Below are 24,296 nucleotides of genomic sequence, written 5' to 3' on the forward strand. Positions count from 1 at the left end.
TGTCAAATTTAATTCTTTATTGTTTGCTCATGTGATATCCTGATAAAACATGATGTCATTAAGCAGTTGTTATTAAGCCATTGCTTCCCATTTCAAATTTAAACTGAATGCATTGTGTTAGGCAAGACTTTTATGTTGGTTTTGTTTGTTTTGGTCAAAATTATAATATGGTCATAACATGTTTTGAAGTAGTTCAAGTACTAGGCATTGAAGTAATATTGGAATAATGGTGATCAAAAAGTATTTCAGGGAATTACAATAACAGTTATTTGGGAATAAAACATGTTACTTTCCATTTTGATCTATAACATTTAGTAACTGAAGATCTCAAATGTAAATGAAAGCTGTTTGGATGGCAGGTGTTTAGTTGATATTGCTCACAGATGCCTCTTCATGTATTGATTTCAACTGATTCCAGCTTGTTGGCTCTGACTTTAAAGTACTTTGATCTGGGGAAAATTGTTGATCTTGGTAAAGAAGACTTTTCTATAGAATGATGAATTTTCTTTACATCATAGTACCTACTCCCTTTTGTATGTGAGGTGCTGCTATTGTGGAAAAAATGCTTAGTAGGTACAGTTTCAACAATGAAGCATGAATGTGTATTTTTAAAAAGCAAAATTGTAATTAAAAACTGTAGCTAGAGTTAAGCTTTTGCATTTGTTGCATGCTTCTGTCTAACTCCTGAACATCAATAACTTTGAGATATACCGGTAATATTCTCTTGCGTGTTCCCATGGACTGGGCATAACATAATATGTGTGGCTGAATCTGACCCTTATTAATAGAACTCTTCATTTAAAAACACTGATTGGAGTTTTATGACAGTGTGAATCTTACAGATCTGCTAGCCATGCACCCCACTGTGCCTTTTTTTCTTGTTGTACTGCTTCCGGTTTTAGAAACATTCTATTCTAAAATATTCCCATTTCTAAACAAAAATATTTGTGTTGTCAAGCTGTGGCTTAAGTCTTAGGGAACAGCTGTGCTTCTTCCTCAGGATGGCAAATGTCAAGATGAGCAACACTGGAGGAAAATTGTGTGTGTGTGTGTCTTAAGGCCTGTGAACTTATTTCTCTGCTATTACTAGGACTTACTGATTCAATGTAAAAATGCAGTTCATCATTTTCATCATCTTGATACTGCAGAGCTGAAAGGGACCCTATGAATCATGGAGTCCAGTCCCTGTCAAGGAAGCTCAGTGGGAAATTGAACTCCCAACCTCTGCCTCCACAGCCAGATAACTTGCCTGTGCTTGTGTAGTTTTAGCATACCAAAAAGGTGAGAGGCAAAGAAGATGAGTGAGTGTGAAGGAGAGCTGCGTAATGTGCTGTCCTCCACTGAGATCAGACAGGAGATGACAGCTGGTTGCGCGGTGGGAGAGTTGATCAAGTTAGGAGAAGGAGAGACTGGTAGAAACAGAGCTGTGGAGATATTTCTGACAAAGACCAGACAAGCAAGGAGAGGGGAGGAGCTAGAACTTATGAGGTGGGGTGAGGTTATAAAAGAGGGAGGAGAGGAGAGAAGGGGGGGTAGAACAGGAAATTGAGAGAGAGGACAAGAGTACACAGACTGAAGGAATAGAACCGAAGAGGTATGGAATGATTGAGCTACCCCGGGAATTCCCAAATCTTAGAACTGCTGGAGGGCTTATTGCCCGACCCCCCTTGTATCACGGATAAGGAAAAGATAAAGTCCAAAGTAGGATGGAGCATGATAGCGGTGCCTCGGTCCCAGGACATAGGGAAGAAAGTGATGTACATTGGTACCACCAACTACCTTCCGTATCTAGAGGGGAATTTGGTGAAACACCCCTGTTGCGGGACAGTCTGTGCTGCCTTGAGCTTCCCAACGTGGCCTCAACAGAACAAGGTCCACATGGGATGATGAAGAAATGAAAGAAGGAAAGAGTTCGAATATAAAACATGTTAAGAGTTACAAGTTGCTGCCTGAGTTGAGTTATTTGGATCCTTTCTATGTTAACAACCAAGAAGTGAAAAGAAATAAACCATGTTTGAACCGTTATCTTCTTCCCCGTCCTTTTTTCCCCACTGAAAAGAAAGGTCCGCCCCTCCTAGAGAAACAACCCAATCACAGTGAGAACTAGCAGAAGCATGTATCTGGGGCCATTACACCATTGCAGAGCAGGAAATGGAGGAACAGCTTTGTGAGTTGTGAGCCTGGTTGCAGAAGCCCTGACAGTGATGTAGCACCTGAAAAAAAATCATGTGTCATTCGTGCTGTATTTAAGTCCATATGGAATGTATTCCCTAGTAGTAATGGTAACAACTGCTGCAGTGCTGAGCCCATTTTGCTTCCCTCAGCCACAGGATATTTTTTCCTGAACCTAGGTTATCATATTACTTGATTAGTTGTTTTTTTTCTGGATTTAGGGATTATTTACCTCCATAGTTCTTTTCCCTGGTTCTACAATTGGCTGGCCACTTCAGTGTGTGCCTACCCAACCTCTGTGACATTGCAAGGACCTCCTTGTGACATTTAACTTTCTTGCTGCTGAGAACTTTCTGGTGTGAGAAAGTGAAAGTGAAACTTTCCCAGCTTTGAAAAGTTCCTGCTTGCCAGAAAACAAATCTGCTAACATCTTGGTGTCAGACAGGTGGTTCTGTGTATGGCTGTATCTGAAACCACATTTTGAAGATGGCTCCTAAGAGCACAGTTTTTAATAAGTATGTAGTGGCTGGATTCCACAATTGACTGGCCACTTCAGTGTGTGCCTACCCAACCTCTGTGACATTGCAAGGACCTCCTTGTGACATTTAACAAGAGCCTGCCCCCCCCCCCCCCGGCAGCCCTATCTGTGTATTTAGTTATGGTTAATATTAATTTATATGAGCATCATCTGTTCTTGTGGCAGCTGGAATAAAAAAGTAACAGAGTACAAGTAAAACTTAATGATGCCCTTTCCCAGCTTCACCTTTTTCTCATCTCCACACCCAGCAACCAGCCTAATGTGTTTGTTGAACTCTGTTCCTGCATGATTTCCAAGGCCTACCTGTAGCATTTGCAATGCAAGGCTAGTTTAAATTTTTTGCAAGATACAAACTTTAAACATCTAACTGTTTCCAACCCTACCTGCTAGTACTGTACTGCATTCTACAAAGCAATATAAGCATGTTTTGGGGTCATGCTTGTGTATGGAATGGACATTTTGTCTCTTGCTAAACTTAGTACAGAGTTGTAAATAAATTTTGCTGATGTTGGATTTCACAGTCAACTAGCACTTTCTACTCTGCACCATGCAAAGTCAATTTTTAAAATATGATTGATTGTTCCTGCTGGAGTTTATAAAGTATTAGCTCTCTCACCCGCTTCCCTGACTTCTTCCATACATAAAGGTTGTAAATGAGGTTTGTCTGCTTCTCTAGATTGCAGAAATGATCTGCAAACGTTTAAACTCCACCTCCTTTCTTGCTGCTGAGCTGCTCATTGCACTTTCTGGAGTGAAAAAGTGAAAGTGAAACGTTCTCAGCTTTGACAAGTTCCTACTTGCCAGAAAACAAATCTGCTAACATCTTGGTGTCAGACAGGTGGTTCTGTGTATGGCTGTATCTGAAACCACATTTTGAAGATGGCTCCTAAGAGCACAGTTTTTAATATGTAGTGGCTGGATTTCAAACTTCATCCTGATTTTGTTCCAAGGGTATCACCTGCGTTGTAGGGAAGCTGCTTGCCCATGTTGTGCTGAAGAGGCTCCAGGTGCTTGCAGACAGAGTCTATCCGGAATCGCAGTGTGGATTTTGAGCTAATAGATCCACCACTGACATGGTATTCTCCCTCAGACAGTTGCAGGAGAAATGCAGGGAACAACAACAGCCACTCTTTGTGGCCTTCATAGATCTCAGAAAGGCCTTTGATTTGGTTAGAGGAATGGCCTTTTTTTGATATACTTCCCAAGATTGGATGTCCACCTCGACTCCTTAACATCATCAGGTCCTTCCATGAGGGAATGAAAAGCACTGTAGTTCTTAATGCCTCAACATCAAATCCCTTTGACATCCGAAGCGGAGTAAAACAGGGCTGTGTCCTCGCACCAACCCTTTTTGGAATCTTTTTTGCTGTCATGCTGAAGCATGACTTTGGAACTGCAACAAAAGGTGTCTATCTCCTGACTAGATCAGACAGAAAGCTCTTTAATCTCTCTAGATCCAACTAGATGTGAGAGCACACAATGATGCTGGCTTTGGCAGAGTGGTTTTGGCATCCTTCCTACTGTGATGTCCCACCTGCTGGTAAGTGAAGCTTGCTAATCACCCATTTGTGTGTATTCACAGAGGCCATGAAGAAGAAAAAGAGATTACTTACCTGTAACCATAGTTCGAATAGACCTCTGTGAATTCACACTACCCACCCATCCTCTCCTCTGTCCGTCATGGCTATCTTTTTATCATACATTACTGGCCCGGCGGACAAAAATTTTAGGAACTTAACGATGTTTTTTTTTCAATTAAAAAAGTGTCTTAGAAGGGTCAAAAACGGTTCTAAATGCTTGGATTCGTTAGAGGACCCCTTAAGACATGTGCAAACCTGATTTGGCTTTGATCTGACTTTTCGTTAATTTTTTGTGAATTTTTGTTTTTTGGCCCATAGGAACCAATGGACCTGTCAAAATCTGACAGCTCCATGCTTTCCTATGGGGGAGAAAACAATTTACAAAAAATTAACGAAAGTTCAGATCAAAGCCAAATCAGGTTTGCACACAACTTAGGGGGTCCTCTAATGAACCCAAGAATTTAGAACAGTTGCTGAGTCTTCATTAATTTTTTGTGAATTTTTTCTTCCCCCATAGGAAATAATGGAGCTGTCAGATTTTGACAGCTGTCAAAAGTTGGGGGGGAAAAATTCACCATTAATTAACGAAAAGTCAGATCAAAGCCAAATTAACTTTTGCATCCGTTTTAGAGGGTGCAGAAGCTAATCCAAGCATTTAAAACCATTTTTGACCCTTTTATGACACACTTAATTTTGCAAAAATTGACTTCGCAAAGCCATTGAAACATATTGAGTCAGCTACAATACATTCCAATGGAGGATACATTGTATCGTTTAACGATGTTTCCTATGGGTTTTTTCGCTTAAGGACGGCAATCCGTGCCTATTGGAACGGATTAACTGGTTTCCAATGCATCTCTATGGGAAATGGTGTTTCGCATAAAGTTTTTTTCGCATAAGGTTTTTTTTTTTTTGGAACCAATTAAAAACGTTATGCGAGGCACCACTGTATGCCTGCTGGTCCTCCTTGACCTTTCAATAGCCTTCGATACCATTGACCATGGGGTCCTCCTGGGGATGCTGATCCATGCATTCATAGTCTTGCAAGAACCAGAAACTGGCCTTCTCCATTGTTGCTCCCCATCTTTGAAACAAACTCCCACCGTCCCATGAGCAAAAGTAAGGAGGGAAAAGAGGTGGGGGATGAAGACTGTTCAAAACTCAAGGGGGAGGAAGAGTATACAGATAGTAGAGGAACCATGCTTGTTAATGTAGGGAATATTGACAGGTTTTACCTTTGAGCCTCATGCTGAGAGATGGACCTGGTAGTTATGAAGAATATAACAGTAATTGATATTTCATCTGGTATTAAATTTTTAGTCCATATGTCTGACGAAGTGGACTTATCCACAAAAACGTATAATAGTTTGTCTTTAAGGTGCCACATTTTTTGTCTTTTTTGTTTTGTTTTGTTTTGCTTCTTTGGATTTTGCCTGATACGCTTGCACAGACTAACATGGCTACCTTTTGTAAAACCTCACCTCTTAAGTTATCAATTCTCCAATCTTGTTTTTATTAATTGTTATTAATTGATTTTATGCTGTTTTTCATTTTTATTTAATTGACTGATATGTTTATTGGGTTTTCTTCTATTACTATGGCTTTATTATTTAATGTGTTATTGTTGTCTGCTATACTGTGAACCACCCAAAGTGACCTTGGCAATCAGACGGATGGCATACTGATTGATTGATTGATTGATTAATCAATCAGTTCTCCCAGATGAGACAAATTTTAGGAATCTTTCTGTGAGGTTATGGGACTTATAGTCCAAATAATCTGAGTGGCATGCCTCTACCAGGAACTACAAGCTGTATGCATTGTCTTTTGTTTCTTTTTGGCTACTGTTGGACATGTACCATATCTACTGTAGAGGAGAAAACAATTAAAATAAACTTGCAGAAGAGCATCTCAGAAATCCAGTACCAGAAGTAGAGTAAGCATGATGGTCATAGAGAGGTTACTACTGTAACATTTTTATTATTTTTATAGATGAGCCTGTTTCTAGTATCAGAGCACCCTTAATATAAAACAAACTGAATATGAATGATAACGGTTGCTCCACTGCACGGCTGCCCTTTTATGTTCTGTAGTCTTGCCTTGTTTTTCTTTTATCCTGCCCTGTTTCCCTAAACAGACCATTCATGATATGTCTTAGTTCTTCCTATTTCATATAATCTACATAAATTCACTAGGCAACCAAACCTGTTTTTATTATTTATTTTATGCATGCTGAAACGAATTTATTGAGATATTTCTTTGCAAACTTTGCTCACCTTGTCTGCTTCCATAAGTATAAATTCCTGAACATGCATGCTGTCATACCAACATAATTTGTTATCCAGCAGATACTTTATGCATTACATGTAATTTAAACTAATCTAGGCAGTTAAGACCAGATTAATTACAATTCCTCTAAGGTTTGGAAATATTTTTTCTTATTTTTATGTGATGAAGTGTCTCTGAAATCATTACTGTGAGAAGCAAAACCCAATATCTGAATTTAAGCCAAAAAGCATTCAGCTTTATTGTGTAATTTGTTTCCTTTTACACCTGTTTGTCTCAAGTTACATTTCAGAAACATTTGTAAAGAAAGTCTGAGCAGTGTTGTGTATATTATTTAGCTGTCATAATTCTCTGGGGCTTTGCAAATAGTGAGCTCATCATAGCTATGCAAGTGAATGCTGTCTCTAAATATAGAAAATCAGTATCCTTGGAGTGAGTGCAAGAAGTGAGAAGATGCAAATAAATGCTGTAATTCTTTGCATTTCCTTTGGAGAACGGGCAAAATTGTGCAAGATATCTGCTACGCCTTTTGTTTTAAAATGGGAATAATACCACAAGTGGCCTCTGTTTATTAATCAAAGGAGTTTAATGTGCAGCTTCAGTGAGTAGTCAGTGTCCCCTTACACTGTGATGAAATGTTTTTCACATACTGTATAAAAAAACCTCAAAGTTTGCCTTTTGGACACAAATGGTTTGTAAGTGGTTCCCTGAGACAAACTTATTTTCCTCCTAATGAGTTCTAATGCTTCCAGCTTTTTTTTTAAAAAAAAACATTTTCAAACATTTCTCACTCACTACAGCAAAAATGCTACATATAAAATGAAAGTCAACAGCAGCCAACAACTGTATCTTATACTAAAGAAGAATAAAGAGAAAAGACAATAACATCCTTTTATATTAATGTATCATAAGGGGAATATCTTGCCAGTATCTCACTCCAATCTTCTAAGAACTGCCTGTTATATAGTTTGGCTGATGATTTATCATTGGGTAAATTAATGCAGGACAAAATTTGACTTGCTAATACAGGTTGATGTAAAATTGTGTTCATAAATTGATTTTAAAATTGTAGTGCTTTTAGTTCAGTGTGCTTTTTCCAAATGAAAATGGATATTTTAAATTGATTTGTAGATCAGAGATTTCTGTTGTAAGATTATAAACTAAAGTCACTGCAAGTTTGCAGTTTACAATGACCTCTTGATCCCTTTTGAAATTAAATATAATTTGTTATGTTTTTATGCACTTAAATGTTTCCGAGTCATTGTTAGTGCTTAATAAAAATATAATTTATTAGCTTTCTTCTTTTTGAGATTTTTGTTAAAGAAAAACATTTACCTGGGCATGGAAACAATTAACAGTCAGCCAATTTATGCTCTTCCAGATGTTGTTGGATTGAGCCCTAGCCATCATAGCCAATGAAAAGGGATGGTGAAGCCCAACAATATCTGCAGGGCCACAAGTTACCTATTATAGTAAACAGTATAACCCCAAAATCTAGTTACTTAAGTCTGCTGGAATAATATAGTTGGCATAAATCTCACCTGCAAAGTGCTTAAGCTAAGAATCCATATAAAAATTTGTTGCTGTGCACTGATGCCATTCGATGCACAGTTGCAATGGCCAGGTTGACTTCTTAATTTGTTGCAATTTTCTGCTGAGATTTCTATCAACTGTGTTACTGTGTGAGAAACACAGTAGGATTTGGGCCTTTATATGGTTTAAATTGGTATTTGTGTAAAATGCAAGATGCTACCTGTCTTTCAAAGACTCTTGGTAATTTTCAGCATTGAATAAATGTGTTCCTTTGAAATCTTTCAGTTGTTATAGATTTTCTTGGGGAAAAATTGTGTTATATTTTTCAAGTAAGCTAATGAGAGGAGAGGGAAGGAAGGACCTAAGGCAGATTTCCCACATCTATATGCCTTAGTCTTAATATGTGGTATGTGTATAATTTGATGGTGGACAATTTTCTTATAGGTAAAGGTTGTGAAGGTTTTAATGTGCTGCCACAGCCAAACTTTCATAAAAAAATCTTAGACTTCTTCTTAAAAGCACTAAACCTGGAAATGATGTTCCTAACATGCTTAGGGATCTCTCCCTCCCAAAGAGCATGAGATTTGTATGTTCCTTAATACCTTGAGTGCATCTTGGAGAACTACAAATTACATATTTTCCTGAATGAAGTGATACTTCAGATTATGCACAGGAGGCTGTTCTGTTTCCAGCAATTACTTTGGAGTGAGGAGGGGTCAGTATAAGTAAATAAAACCAAAATAACATCAAGGCTTTCCTCTGAAATAATTATAATACGTGTTTCATTTCCTGATTTCCGAGGCAGTCCAGATAATCAGCCATATGTGTGTGAGGCTGTGTCTATGTAGCTCTTGGATCATATCCACCATACTTAAAATACAGCGGTGCTCCGCTTGACAACGATAATCCGTTCCAGCAAAATCGCTGTAGAACGAAATCGTCGTCAAGCTGGGGAAAAAACCATTGAAACACATTAAAAATCGGTTAATGCGTTCCAGTGGGCGAAATACCTCACTGTCCAGTGAAGATTCTCCATAAGGCGGCAATTTTCCGGTGCCTGTAAAGCGAAAAATCAGTCCTGAAAACAGCGGGGAGCCATTTTGCACAGTGGGAGGCCATTTTGAAACCTGACGATCAGCTGTTTTTAGATTGTCGTAAAGCGAAACCTCTGTTCCCGAAGCAGGGAACCAATCATGGTCAAGCGGTTTTTTCCTATTTGTGATCGCAAAAACATTGTCGTGAAGCGGATTCATTGTGGAGCGGGATAATCATTAAGTGGGGCACCACTGTAATGATTTTTAGATTCATAGAAGAATCTGTGTTCTACAAGGGGGTGCTGATATAAATATTGAGCCTTTCCCAGAAAAAATTGAGCTAGGAAGCCGTAACTGCCACACTATTCATATTCCCCCAGGAAATCAATGCACTTGCAACTTGCAGCTTAAGTCCCTGCAAATAAAATTCTTCCGACTGAAAGCCTAAGGAGGTCAGTTTTCTCATTGTTTCGCCTGCAGCTTGTGACGAGGTGTTGTCATGTAACAGGATGACACCTTTGGAGAGCTTTCCTTGACATTTTTCTTTGATCTTTTGCCTCAACTTTGTCAATAAAACACAGTAATATTTTGCATTGATGGTTGAACCCTGTTGGAGGTAGTCCACCAGCAGAACTCCCTTCTTATCCCAAAAAACTGTTGCCATTTGCTTCTGCACTGACCTTTGCACTTGGAACTTCTTTGGCCTGGGGGAACCACTGTGCCTCCATTCCTTAGACTGTCTCAGGATCATTACAGTAGATCCATGTGTCATCACCAGTTACCAGTTTGCCCAGGAAATCTGACTCATTTCTTGCAAAATGTTCCAAAACAGCCACCGATAACTCCACACGTTTCCTCTTTTGTTCGGTTGTCAAAAGTTTGGGGATCCACTTTGCTGCTAGCTTTCTCATTTCCAAGTGATTGTGGATAATGGCACCAATTCTCTCACATGATATTCTCAGATATATAGCAATACTTTTGGCTGATATTCGGTGGTCCTCCATGATCATGTCATGGACGGCTTTCACATTTGCAGGAACAGAGACAGAAACAGGCCTTCCACTGGGTTTCTCACTTTCCATACCGAAATGGCCAGTTTTAAAACTGACAACTCAACGTTTAACTGTTGCATATGAAGGGCCACTGTCACCCACTAGTTTGTGACATTTCATCATGGATCTGCTTTGCACCTTTCCCTTGGAGAAACAGGAACTTGATTATGGTCCTGTGCTCTTCCACATTGAACTTTTCTGGAGGTGCTGCCATGTTGACTTTGGACTTGAACATGAAAGATAAGTTAAAATCATAAGTAGTTGATTTTTGCACCATTGAATATTGTGATGGATGCCCCACGTCACGATTGTCACTCATAGCTGGAGCTCATTTGCATAAGCCTATGAGAGGACAGGAGGGGCGGAGGCAGAAGGTCAGTTAGAGAGAGAGCGTGAGGGAGAAGAGAAGGAGAGAGGTTTGCAGAGAGAGAGATAGTCAAAGATAGAGTGAGAACTGTAACTAATAAAGATAAGCTGGTTAAAGTGAATAAATAAAACAGGAGGTGATTGAATGTGTGGCAGAATATATGATATTTCAATGATTTGATTCTATGAAATGAATAAAGGACATCTGTGATCCTGAATTACTCTAATACCCTTTAATAAACAAGTTTTGTTGTTGGCAGGCAGTGTCAGACTAAAGTCTTTTACAGTATGGATAAAGAAATCCACTGGTGGCAGCGAAAGCAAGAGAGAACGTCACCAGCGTAAGCCGTTTGGGTTGAGAAAAAGAAACAGGGGCACGGGGTGAACGTAACAAATACAGACAAATTGGCCAATACACCCTGTGATTTATAGCTTCCTAGCTCAATTTTTTTTATGGATAAGGCTCAATACTTATCAACACCCCCTCATAATGTGATGCTTCATTCAGTCAGGTTAAGTCGTCTTAGCAGGGGGTTTTTTAAATGAAAATAGTCAGTAGTTAATTATTAGCAATGACTCTTAATTTGTGGTTTCTGAACTGAATCCCATTAGTAGACCTTTTGAATCAGTGGGATTTACATATGTGTTGACTCACCATTTCTCTGTTTGGGACTACCAATTGGATTTAGACCTCTATTCCTGCATCTGTTCTCATTTTGCTTATTTTACTGAGGTTAAGGAGTCTCTTGTGCAACTTAAAATAAAATTTCTTGAGATTTTGAATATTATGACTTCAATTGTATTTTGACTCTGAATCTTTCATTGGGGCTAAGGAACAATAATTGCTCAAGAGTAGATTGTTTTCATTTCCACTTAGATCCAAAGCTGCTTTGATATGAGGTAGCATCAGAAGTCTTTAGTAATTCTTCAAAAGCAGGACATGAAAATCCTTCAAGGAAACACAAACTATGCTTATCTAAGTAGAATGAATAAACAATAGGAACTGTTCCTCAGCAGGATTTTCTAAATAAAATAATGGTACTATGAATGAAAATGTTTAGAAAATGCTGTCCAAGGATAAAAAAAGGATATTGTATTGAATTAACCCAAAAGTATCTGTCCCATTACTTTGTATGATGTGACTATTTCAACAAACAATACTTGACCAAAATAGCCTCTGTTGAACAGGTGGTTGCAAAATTCACCAATAACTTTAATGCTATGCCAAGTGCAGTGGGATTTCATTAATTAGGATGATATCAGTCTCTGAATACTGCATTCTGGAGCATGATCCTTCGTTTCATAGAACACATCTTTTTGGGGTTCAATTCATGGAACACATCATTGTGGGGTTCAGTTAATATGTATGTATTGCCACCATACTGTAATGTAGTCTGCAACCACAGGCTGTCTGTAGGATTCTTTATCCTCAATGGATGGTGTGGAGGTATAACAATTCATAGTGGTATTTGCACTCTACAGTAGGCCTGTTCTCATGTGCCATTGATAAAAGGAATTGGTCTCTGCTGTTGCTCCTCAGAAAAGAGTGCATGACCATGCCTTTAGGGTCAATAATATAAGCTAATGTAATGTAATAATATATTGTTCATATAGTACAGTTGAAAAGAGTCTTGATTTTTAAACATTTGTTTGCTGATCAGGGTTGCTTCATTTTGGGATTAGTTTTAACCTTTCTCTCCTGAATGTAATTACTTATGATCAGTGGGAAATAAGGTTGTGCTATACCCATTTTGTCAAAAAGAAAAAAAATTAAATAAGCTTTTATGCATGAGATCAAAGGCAGCACCACAACTGTTGGTTATTAAGCTTAGGGTTGCACAGAAGTGTGTTGTTCTATGCAGACCTTTGATAATAGAGTTAATTTGAGCCAAGTTCACTATTTCTTCTATTTTCAATAGCAATAACATTCTTCTGTGGTATTACTGAACTTGGACAGCTGCTGCATAGTTAAGGCCAGGCTTTTGAGCAGAATTCTGAAATTCAAAAAAGCAGAAGTCTGTGAACTCAAAAGCCTGCTTACAACTGCAGCCTTGAGTTAAATGAAGTCCCATGAGCATTTCTAAATTGAAAGTCTTTCTTGTAGATATGCCGTTATAATGCTTTCTACAGTTGAACCTTTTTCTTCTAATAAAATAGAACAGGCTTGGAGTCTACACAGAAGTGTGTTTCATCCTATGCCTGACTTAATGGATTTAAAAGGACACCAGTGAAAAGAAATACATACTTGCTTGCTTGCTTTAAAAAAACCTTTCCTGTGTTCCCCATCTCTTGTGGTGCTGCTAAGCATTTAGGGGAGGGCTGTTCCTATTTTAGCATTTCAAAACTCTGAAATGCTTTAGTTTAAAAGATTGTATCTATAGACTCTTAACTTTGCAATGCCTGTATTGTAACCCATTCTTTTTGTTAAGAAACAAATGGTATCTAATTATGAATAGCTTGTTGTGGCGAAGTGCTATTTTCAGAGAACAGACAAACTTGTGAATTTAAAATACTGTGAAAAAATATAAATGAAATCTTGTTTTTGTTCATGTATCTAGCTATGTGCAGTACAGAAATTTGTTCTAATTAAACATTCATGGATTTCCAAACATATTCAGACATCTAATTAGCTGCAGCTTTAAATTATATCAGAGCATATTCCAAATGATCTTAATTAAGAGATCCACATAAAATTGTCTTTGTTTTAACTTCTTCACTTTTTACCTTTTTAAAAAACTTTTCACAAATATTGCTTAGAATGATTGATTTTATTGAGATACAGAATTAAGTTGAGCTGGCTTTAAAATACTTCCTTGGCAAGAAACTATTTGCTGTACATCACTTTAACTAAAACCATACATCATTTTTATTATAAAGTTTATTCCAGAAATCCAAATCTTCTGTGATTTAACTGTTGAATAGCTCAGTGGTTTTGGGTATCTGGCTGCGGAGTCAGAAGTTGAAAGTTTGATTCCCCACTATGCCTCCTTGACAAGGGCTGGACTTGATGATCCTTAGGGTCTCTCCCAACTCTGCAGGTCTAAGATGATGATGATGATGAAACACTGCAAAAAATCAATTAGTGTGATGGGGTAAGTGTTTCAGAAAGAGCAATCAGTAAATGTCTTGCCTAATAGGTGAATGCAGGTGGTCTGTTGTAGTTTGATATTCTGACTAATTGTCAAGAATGCAGATAACTGATAAAGTGCAGTCTTTGCTTTTCACTTGAGTGCTTATTTTTCTGCTATTCAGTATTGTCTTCAGAATGGAAATTGAGTTTTATATTCTGGAATAGAATTTATATGTCAGATATTTGGATGTACTTTGTCCTCTCTATGCTAATCATTTACAGTGGTGCCTCGCATAACGAGTGCACCGTTTAATGACGAATCCGCATAGCGATCTAATTTTTTAGATCGCTAATGCGATTGCATTGCGATGTTTTAATGGGTAAAACATCGCATTGCGATGATCGTAAGTGTTTTGCTTACCGATCTTCGCATTGCGATGTTTTTTTAAACAGCTGATCGGCGGTTCCAAAATGGCTGCCGGGTGCCTAAAATGGCCACCGCAAGTGTTTTCGCGCCCTGCCCTCGCTTACCGAGGGCGCGAAAATGGCGGTGCTATGGAGGAACTTTGCTCAACGGTGAGTTTGGGAGCCATAGGAAAGCATTAAACGAAGTTTAATGCGTTCCTATGACTTTTTCCGTTCCGTTTAGCGATGTTTCTGCATAGCGATGATTAATCCGGAACGGATTAATGTCGCTATGCGAGGCACCACTGTACATGAAAAGAGTTATGGATTCTTCTTCTGTGGGCATATTCATGAGGTGACAAAAATAGCTCCTCCATCTCTCTCTTGTAACGCTGGGGTTGGGACACCAGAAATGAAGATGCCTTTAAATGTGGATTGGGGGGCTGGAATTCCGAGAATTCTGCCTGGGGAAGTTTTTGGAGGATTCTGAGAGTTGGTGTCCAAAAAACAACAAAAAGTGACCATCTCTAGTTTCTGACGTCATGTATTTTTATCATGTATTTTTGGTTTGATTTATTACTAATAGCATGCTTAGTTGATACAAGCCCACAATCCAGATAAGTCCTTAAAACAGTGGTCCCCAACCTTGGACCTCCAGATGTTCTTGGACTACAACTCCCAGAAGATTTCACCACCACCTCTGCTGGCCAGGATTTCTGGGAGTTGAAGTCCAAGAACATCTGGAGGCCCAAGGTTGGGGACCACTGCCTTAAAGCAAGGAAGTGTGTTTCCCTCTTGCAAGTAGGACATACTAATTTGCCATACCACAAACTGAATTGCTTTGAAATAAATAGGGATCTGCTGAATCAATGGGGAAACAAAAAGCCCCTTGTGTATGTGTACCATCTTACCCTTGTGAACAACTATAATTGTAAACCAGATATCCTGAGGCTCTATTATTGTGATCAAAAAAGGGGGGAAATCCCTGTGCTATTTTTTTTATCTGTATCTGTTTGTGCCAAGGTTAGTATGATGCCAGAATTACATGCAGGCCTCAGCCTAGTCTCTTCTAGTGATACACTGTCTCTTAACTACTTGTATGCTGTTTAATCAAGGGGAAATCTATTGCACAGAATATGTACAGAAAACCTATTATTGAAATGTTATGCATTTTTAAAAAGTTAGACACAGTGTGTGGCACAGTGGTAAAACTGCAGTACTGTAGTCAGGCCTTTGCTCACCTGAGTTTGCTCACCTGAGTTTGATCCTGATGTATTCAGGTAGCAGTCTCAAGGTTAACTCAGCCTGCTGTCTTTCAAAGGGTGGTAAAATGAGTACCCAGCTTGTTGGAGGACAAAGTGTTACTAGCAAAGTTATGTTGTAAACTACCCAGAGAGTGCTCCAAGCACTATGGGATGATATATAAGCCAAAACAACAACAAACATGTTTTTTTTTTTGCTGTGCTTACACCATTAATATTTTTTCTATGATTAACACTTATAGTTTACACTACGTTCTTGCAGTTGTTTCGTTCATTAGTCCAGCTAGTTATTGTTGGTGGGAAATCATCCTGACTCAGTCAAGAATACAGACAAGAGGCAGCAAGAAAAAACAGGGAAAAACGGATAGTAAAACCAAGTCTAATGAATAAGAGCCAATGGAAATTTATTTCACTCAATGTCAATGGTTTAAACCAGTGGTTCTTAACGTGGGCGATAATGCCCCCCAGGGGGCGATTTCATTTTTCAGGGGGGCGGTAGAACGAAAAGGGACGGCGTGGGGGCGCTGGAGCAGAAGGGGGGTGGTAGGGGGGCGCTGGAGCAAGCCAAACCTGTGAAGATGGCTGCAGCCTTTTTGCAGTGTGCATGAATATATATTTTCCTCCAATTTTAATTTAGTTTCAGACTTTTTGTCTTGAAATTTTTAGTTCCTGCATTTGTTTTTATGCCCTTTTTATATTTCTTTTTCCGTCTTAAAATTCACTTGCAACTAAATCATTACATGTTACTTTTTTGGGGGCATTTCATTTTCTTGGAATTTAATATTGTTTTCAGGGGTCATTGGATTTAAGTGTCTCAAATAAATAAATAAATAAATAAATAAATAAATATCACCGCGGGGAGGGGGGCAGTGATAACTTCCTCAATGGCTCAAGGGGGCGATTCTTTCAAAAAGGTTAAGAACCACTGGTTTAAACCCCCCACAAAAAAGAAAAAGGGTCTTACTACAGTTACAAAAGTTAAAATTGAATGTGATTTGTCTACACATAAGGATAACAGACAATAAGTTATTACAAAATAAAAAAATGGGGAGAGAGATTTCCAGCATCAGACTTGAAAAACAAAAGAGGATTGGCTGTCTATGTAAGGAAAGAATTCAACTCTAAATTGGTCCATGCATCACATGATGGAAAAATATTAATAGTGAAAATACAAAAAGAATCAGAAAAATATTGATTGTGAATACTGTATTTGCCGGTGTACAAGGCGACTGGGAGTATAAGACAGCCCCCCAACATTCCCACTCAGAATGTAGAGTGTTATATACTTGCTGTATAATACTGCCCCCTCTTCCGCATGCGTGATTCTGCTTTGGTTGCATCATAGGGAGAGTTCCTTTTGCCCCTTTTGGTTCCTTTTCGGAGGCGGCAGCCATTTTGGAGAGGCGGCAGCCATTTTGGAGAGGCAGCAGCCATGTGGTCGCATCTCAAAATGGCTGCCGCCTCTCTGCTGTTCCGACAGTCAGCTGTTCGGTGCTAGAGTCAGGCTGTTCCCAGGCTAGGAGCTGGGCTCTACTGGGTCTTACTGCCAGGTAAGTGACTTCGCTGGGAGAGAGGGAGGGTTTCCTAGACATGCCCCCGGTGTACAAGACAACCCCTCCCACTTGGAGGCATGTTTTTCAGGGCCAAAAAGTCATCTTGTATGCCAGCAAATATGGTATATATGCATCAAATGAAAATCAAGAAACATTTTACAAAAATTTACAAAAAGAACTATCAGAGATTATCAGGAATATTGCATAATTGGGGACTTCAGTGCAGTCTTTGATAGAAACCTAGATGTCTCTACAGGACAAGGAGAAAAGAGGGGGGAAAGAAGAAATATGTTTCCAAAAATATTCCTACAATTGGCAGAAGAATTACATATTGTAGATGCATGGATAATAAAATATCCAACACAAAGAGATTATACACATTTCTCAAATAAACAAAAGCTGGTCAAGAATTGATGCCTGCTGGATCTCAACAAATTTGATTAAGGAAATGAAGGAAATAGAAATCCTTACAAGCACCTTTGCAGACCACAGTCCAATATTACTGCAATTACAGACATCTTGCAAAGTTCAACAATGGAGACTAAATACTTCTTTTTTAAAAATGAAGATTTTTCAAAAGCAAATAAAAGAAGAAATGGAAAATTTCTTCAAAATAAATATGATACCAGAAACACCTATAACCACGGTATGGGAGGCTGGAGAATGTTTCTTCAGAGGATTAGCAATAAGATTTGCCACAAGGTTAAAAAGAGAAAAGAAACAAAAATATAGAGAATTGGAGGAAAAAGTGAAACTAAGCAAATGTGAATTTAAACAAAACCCATCAATAATACATCTGGAAATAAAGATTAAGCTAATACAACATCATTTAAACACTTTTTTGACTGAAGAAATGGCAAACAAGATTAAATATGCAAAACAAAATGGTTTTGAAAATGCAAATAAACCTGGAAGGTGGCTAGCATATAAATTTAGGAAAGAAAGTAAAAAACAAATTCAAGCTTTGAAAAATGAAAAAGGTGAGCTAACTATAAAACAGGAAGAACTATAAAGAATAACAGAACAATTCTATCAAAATCTGTATTCAGAAAAAGAAACTTTAAAGGAAAAACAAAAACAATATATGGGAAAAGATACTATGATGAAATTTTCTTAACGTCAGAGAAAGATATTGAATGCACCTATATCAACAAGAGAAGTGGTAGAAGTCATGAAGAAAGAAAAGAATGGGAAATTACCAGTCTCAGATGGAATACCAGCAGAATATTGTAAAACTTTTGAAGATGTTTTAGTGGAGTATATTGAACAGAAAAGAGAAACTCCACCTACATGGAAAGAAGCTATATCAATAATTCATAAAGAAGGAACTGAACCAGAAAAACTACAGACCAATCTCACTATTGAATGTAGACTATAAGACATATGCCTCAATATTAGCAGGCAGACTGAAAAAAAGTTCTTGTCCATGTAATTCATGAAGTTTAGTCCAGCTTCCTGCCAAAGAGACAGATGAGAAACAATATTAGGACAATATTAAGTGCATTAGAATATTATGAAACACAACCAGGAAGAGCGATGGCTATGATTTTTCCTGATGCAAAGAAGGCCTTTGACAATGTCAGTTGGGATTTTATGTTAAAACAATTGGAAATCATGGAAGAAAGAAAGGACTTTGTTGAGGCAATAAGGACTATCTATAGACAACAGAAAGCGAAGATCAGAATAAATGGAGAACTTACACAGGATACAAAAATACAAAAAGGAACAAGACAGGGATACCCATTGTCTCCTTTACTGTTTGTACTATTTATTGAAGCATTATTCCAACAAGTTAGACAGAACCCAGATATAAAAGGACTCAGAATAAGAGGGGAACAATATAAAGTACAGCCGTTTGCGGATGACATGGTCTTCATTCTAGAGGATCTGATAAATTCAATAGGGACATTAACAGAAACAATAAAATTTTTTGGAGAAGTATCTCGACTAAAAGCAAATAAACAAAAACACTAAAAATATAAAGAAAGAAGAGATCCAATATTTAGAAGAAAGGACAGGTTTTAAAGAGGAAAAGAAGTTAAATAGCTAGGAACTCATATTACAAAAAAACCAAGTACCTTGATAAAAGACAACTACATCAAACTAATTGGTCTGATCGAAAAAGATCTGGAAAAATGTCAAAATTGAGGAGGATTTATGAGGAGGATTGCAGCTGTGAAGACAAATATATTTCCTAAAATGATATTTCTTTTTCAGACAATGCCAGTTCTTACAATTAATACTTCAAGAATTTGCAAAAGAATAATGAAGTTTGTCTGGAAGGTAAAAAAAAAAATCAAAGCACTTTGATTTATTACTATGCAATGTCCTCTCTGTCTAAGAGGAAAGAGAAGCATATGCAGTGCTGTGTGAAAGGGCATTTTAGTTAGCTGATTCTAAGGAAATACTCTTCCGCCCTGCTATTTTTTGAACAGAACAAGAGTAGGTAACAGTTATTTTCCTTAACTTGCCTCATGGTCCATGTTTTCACCCTTTCAGAATCTGAACTGAAGAATGTAGAATTTTTACAAACATAATTAATTCTATTTTATTTATCTTTGCTTTGTAGAACATAAAATAACATCTGTTGTTCATTTTTTAAAAAATTATTTCTATGACACATACATACAAACAAAACAGAGACATCTAAGACAATCAAAAACATATAAAACCAACAAACCAACAAAACATATATGTGGGTATTTCCCATTCAAACTTATCCATTATATAATTCTGACTAGAACAGATCTTATGCCCTACTCCCATACTGAATCGTACTATATCCATAATAATTTTTATAAATTCTTTTACCTGCACCCCCCTCTATTCAATTATCATCATAAGCATTTCTGATTTCATCATTAAGATTTCTTATCCACCAATAAGAACCAAACATGGCCAGTGCAATCATCAAAATCACAGTTTCTAAAAACAAACATATATCTAGTCTTATCTACGTAGTCACTATTATAATTCACACGTATTTAATATCTATATATAGTTGCCTTAGAAACAATAGCATCTAATATTATCTTCATCATAAACATTTCTAAATTCATCATTAAATGTATTTGACTACCATTACTATCTAAGCGTGGCCAGAATTGCTTATAGATATGTTACCCATATTATTTTATCTATAAACATGTATTTCTCAAACCAATAATTTCTATTGTTATATTCAGCAAGTAACTCTCTCCCTTTTTATTTGTGCTTTCCAGATCCGGTACTATAGATCCAAAATTAGCCTCTTGCCTCTTTTTTGCCAGTTTTAAAATGCCATCTATAAAATCTCTTTAAGGCATTTTTTTTGCGGTTTACTGATTTCATCCCAATATAATCAGTGTCCTGTCTTTGGAATACTGTATAGTGTATCTATCCGACCTCTGATCATAAATTTCTGCCCCAAGTTCACCCATTTCTCACCCTTTACCTTCTTTCCCATCAAGACAATCTCAATATGTTTTCCCCCTCATTCCCCCAACCCTCTCTTTCCTCCTTTTTGAGCATTTGTTTAATTTAAAAAACTCTCTCTCTCTCTCTCTCTGATGATAGCAGTTCTTCAGTCATTTCAGTGGGTTCAGACGGTTATTCTTCCATCTCCTTCACGAACAATCCACAAAGTGTTGCCTTGATTTCTGCCTTGGCTTCTGAAATTTGGACCTTGATTTGATTTATAATGTTCAATTGGAATTTCTGAAAACAACTCTTAATATCAACCACCATTATGGATTTCAATGATGAGTCTCACACTCTATCTCCAGTCTGTAAACTATAAAAGTCAAACAGTTTGGAGCATATGGCAGCAGTAAAGGAGGCAGCAGCGTTTTCTCCTGGTTGCATCCTTATTTTATTTTTTAACCCGGTCTTTTAAACCTTCTAATCTTTTTATTAGGATTTAGGAATTAAAGAACCTTGTAATGAGGGTGAAAGAGGAGAATGCAAAAAACGGTCTGAAACTCAACATCAAAAAAACTAAGATCATGGCCACTGGTCCCATCACCTCCTAGCAAATAGAAGGGGAAGATATGGAGGCAGTGTCAGATTTTATCTTCCTGGGCTCCATGATCACTGCAGATGGAGACAGCAGCCACGAAATTAAAGGATGCCTGCTTCTTGGGAGGAAAGCGATAACAAATCTTGACAGCATCTTAAAAAGCAGAGACATCACCTTGCCAACAAAAGTCCGAATAGTCAAAGCTATGGTTTTTCTTGTTGTGATGTATGGAAGTGAGAGCTGGACCATAAAGAAAGCAGACCATCGAAGAATTGATGCCTTTGAATTGTGGTGCTGGAGGAGGCTCTTGAGAATCCCCTGGACTGCAAGGAGAACAAACCTATCCATTCTAAAGGAAATCAACCCTGAGTGCTCACTGGAAGGACAGATCCTGAAGCTGAGGCTCCAGTACTTTGGCCATCTCATGAGAAGAGAAGACTCATTGGAAAAAACCTTGATGTTAGGAAAGTGCGACGGCAAGAGGAGAAGGGGACGACCGAGGATGAGATGGGTGGACAGTGTCTGCGAAGCTACCAGAATGAATTTGACACAACTCTGGGAGGCAGTGGAAGATAGGAGGGCCTGGCGTGCTCTCGTCCATGGGGTCACGAAGAGTCGGACACGACTAAGCGACTAAACAAAACGAAAACGAATCTTTTTATACACAGCTATAAATAGCTTTTATCATTTCAGTTTTAGATAGCTTTTAACATATGTGGTTTTAGAAAACTTTCAAGTTTTTAGTTTTTAAAATCTTTGAACGTGTTCTTTTTGGAAGAAGAAAACGAGGGAGTAGCCGGAGACTCTATTCTGTGGATACAAATAACCCGGCTCTTATCAACTCTTAACAATTGCTAATTCAGTTATTTTGAGTAATCAAAGCTGCTTCATATGTAATTAATTTTCTGTGTGGATATAGTATCTGAAACTATGTGTACCCATCATAGATGCTGTTTTATGATATATGCACATCTGTCCTACACTGCAGAAATCTATCACCAGTTGCAACTGAGGCTTAGACTTTCTCAAAACGTACAAGTGTGCAGCTGTTACACATAATGGTATACATGCACTTTCTTATGTGAAGAGTGATATATAGAGGGAATACTCCATGTTTGAAGCAGTCGGTCAACATTTATTTGATAAACCAGAGGTCAGGATAAAAATAAAAGATTGACCATCTAAGTCACTGCTAAGGGCAAAATGTACTTTGCACACTAGGTAACCCAGCGGAAGCCACATTAGAAGTATTACATAGTGGTAGGACACAGATGCTTTTTTCAAGTGTCAGTCCTGTTTGTTGAATGGCCTTGCTTGGTTGTAGATACTAGATTCAAGGTATCTTGTATAGTCCACCAAGAAAGAGTGTTTGTTGGTGGGGGAGCCATGTGATCCTTGTACGCAATCTGAAAACAAACATGAGTGGTAATTTTTTAAGATTACTAAAATATTACATGCTGAAGCTAGAGTCTTCATCAGTCTGGGCATTAAAGAGCTGAGGATGGTGCAACCCCCTCTTCCAAAATCCACAGGCAGTCAAAATTCCTGCTAAGCTGGATGCGTGTGTGCACACACGATTCCGCTTCTCTCCGTGTAGCGATCACGTGAGGGGTCATGACAGAATCCAGCACACGGGGGGGACGGAAGCTGTGCGAGTGAGTGGGTGGTGGTGCCTCACCCTGCAGGGCTGAAAATTAGAGGGTATGTTGCAACCAGTCAGATATAAGATGTATTCAGGGGCCTAAGAACAGGTGTGCAGCAGAAAAGTGGAAGAGCCATCATGGAAATGTTCATAAAGTGACTAAGCAGGTAGAATGAATGAATAAATTTATTTATTATGGTCAGGTGACCAGCGTAGATTAAGCATATAGGAAAAAACAGACTCAAAAAAGCTCCAGGTATTAAGGAAGCTAATAGGGAGAGAGCTGATAGGCTGCTGAAGCCTCTGGATACTCCTTAAAAAGAGTTCCATTTAGAACTTGTTAAAATATTCCATTCGCATATAATAAGGTAATCAAAAGCTGTTAGTTGCAGTGCCAAATGTTGATTTTGAGCAGTTATACATTTATTTTGATGAAAAGATACCCAGTGGAACTATTTGGATCATTGGTAGCCCTTAGTGTTCTGCAGCACTGTAGCCTTAATCCTCATAATGTATCTATTACAAACAAACTTCTATTTTGTTCTAACCTTTTCAAAAAATAATCTTTGTTTTCAAAACTAGATCTGTGACATGAAATTTTGCCAGTTAGAATTATACAATTTTCCAAATAAAGATCCACAACAAGATAGACAGAAAGAATTTAATTTATATACCTCCCTATTATTGCAAACATTGTGTGGTTTATAACTTAACTGCAAAGAAACAGGGCTTCAGGTGTGATATAAGCTTATTATGATCACATTTAATGTTCAGTTTACTTCCAGCAAAATCAGTATTCTCCAGTATTGAAGCCCAATTCAGTGGTGACTCAGGAAAGAACAAGTTTGCATGCACTGAGCATTTTTCTTCGACTGGGGCAGTTCACCTCCTGTGATTGGGTTCATTAGATCTGAAGCAGTTCCTCTCTTTTGGCAGAAAATGACAACTGAGTCTCTTTTTGAACATTAACAAGTTTATTTGGTTTAACATTAGGTGAATCAACAACAACTTCTACTGGTTCAAACAAACTGATAATCAGGTTAAGGGCAAAGTTGTTGTCCCCACAGTCCATACTTTGAACTGACAGGATTCATTGAGGGAGCTGGATCAAAATGTTGGTGGGCTTCCTCATCGGAGCACTCTGGACTGCACAAATTGTCCCACAATAAGGTTGCCTTGCCCAATCTCCCTCTGGTGGTGGGTGGTTGAAGGAAGAATCCGGACAAATCACCTTTCTCGAGGGACTTTGTCCCCACGGAAAAACCACGACTGTCCATTCTAATGGATCCACCAATGTTCCTCTTTCTTTGGATATATCTGGATTAGGTAGCAGTCCTCCTACCTTTAAATTAGGGAAGTCCTCTAACAACCGTTGCATTCTATCATACTCAAATTCTTTTCTCTTCTCCCCTTTTTCTCTTCCTTTCTTTCTCCTGTCATTGGTATACTGAATTATCTCCTCCCACCTTCCTCTCCAGATTCCTCCTCCCACACGGGTAAAATTAACTCCTCCCCTCTTTCTCCTTCTCCCTCTTCCACCAGACATATCTCAATCTTTTTCCCCTTTCCCTTAGATTCTGTTTCTTTCTCCTCCTCTACATTCAGCTCTTCACTGTTATCTTTCCTGCCTCTATTTCTCTTTTCACCTCAGGTGCCTCTAGTTGAGGGGATGGCTCACTCTGTTCTTTTTCCTTTTTCTCTACGGCTCCTTCACATCTTCATGTGCATTATTTACAAGCCAGGGATCTGCACACTGTCTGTGTTGGCATTCTAACAGTCCTTGCGTAGTGGCTGAGTGTTGAGTTA

At 38.2% G+C, this 24,296-nt stretch overlaps 1 protein-coding gene across 2 annotated transcripts in view; it reads left to right on the forward strand.

Annotated features, from left to right (window-relative positions):
- Nucleotides 1-24,296, forward strand: part of UBE2E2 (ubiquitin conjugating enzyme E2 E2) — a 248,138-nt gene that overhangs the window by 31,053 nt on the left and 192,789 nt on the right. The gene's annotated exons all lie outside the window — the stretch shown is intronic.

The sequence above is a fragment of the Pogona vitticeps genome, chromosome 6 (assembly GCF_051106095.1).
Source record: "Pogona vitticeps strain Pit_001003342236 chromosome 6, PviZW2.1, whole genome shotgun sequence".
Taxonomy (NCBI): domain Eukaryota; kingdom Metazoa; phylum Chordata; class Lepidosauria; order Squamata; family Agamidae; genus Pogona; species Pogona vitticeps.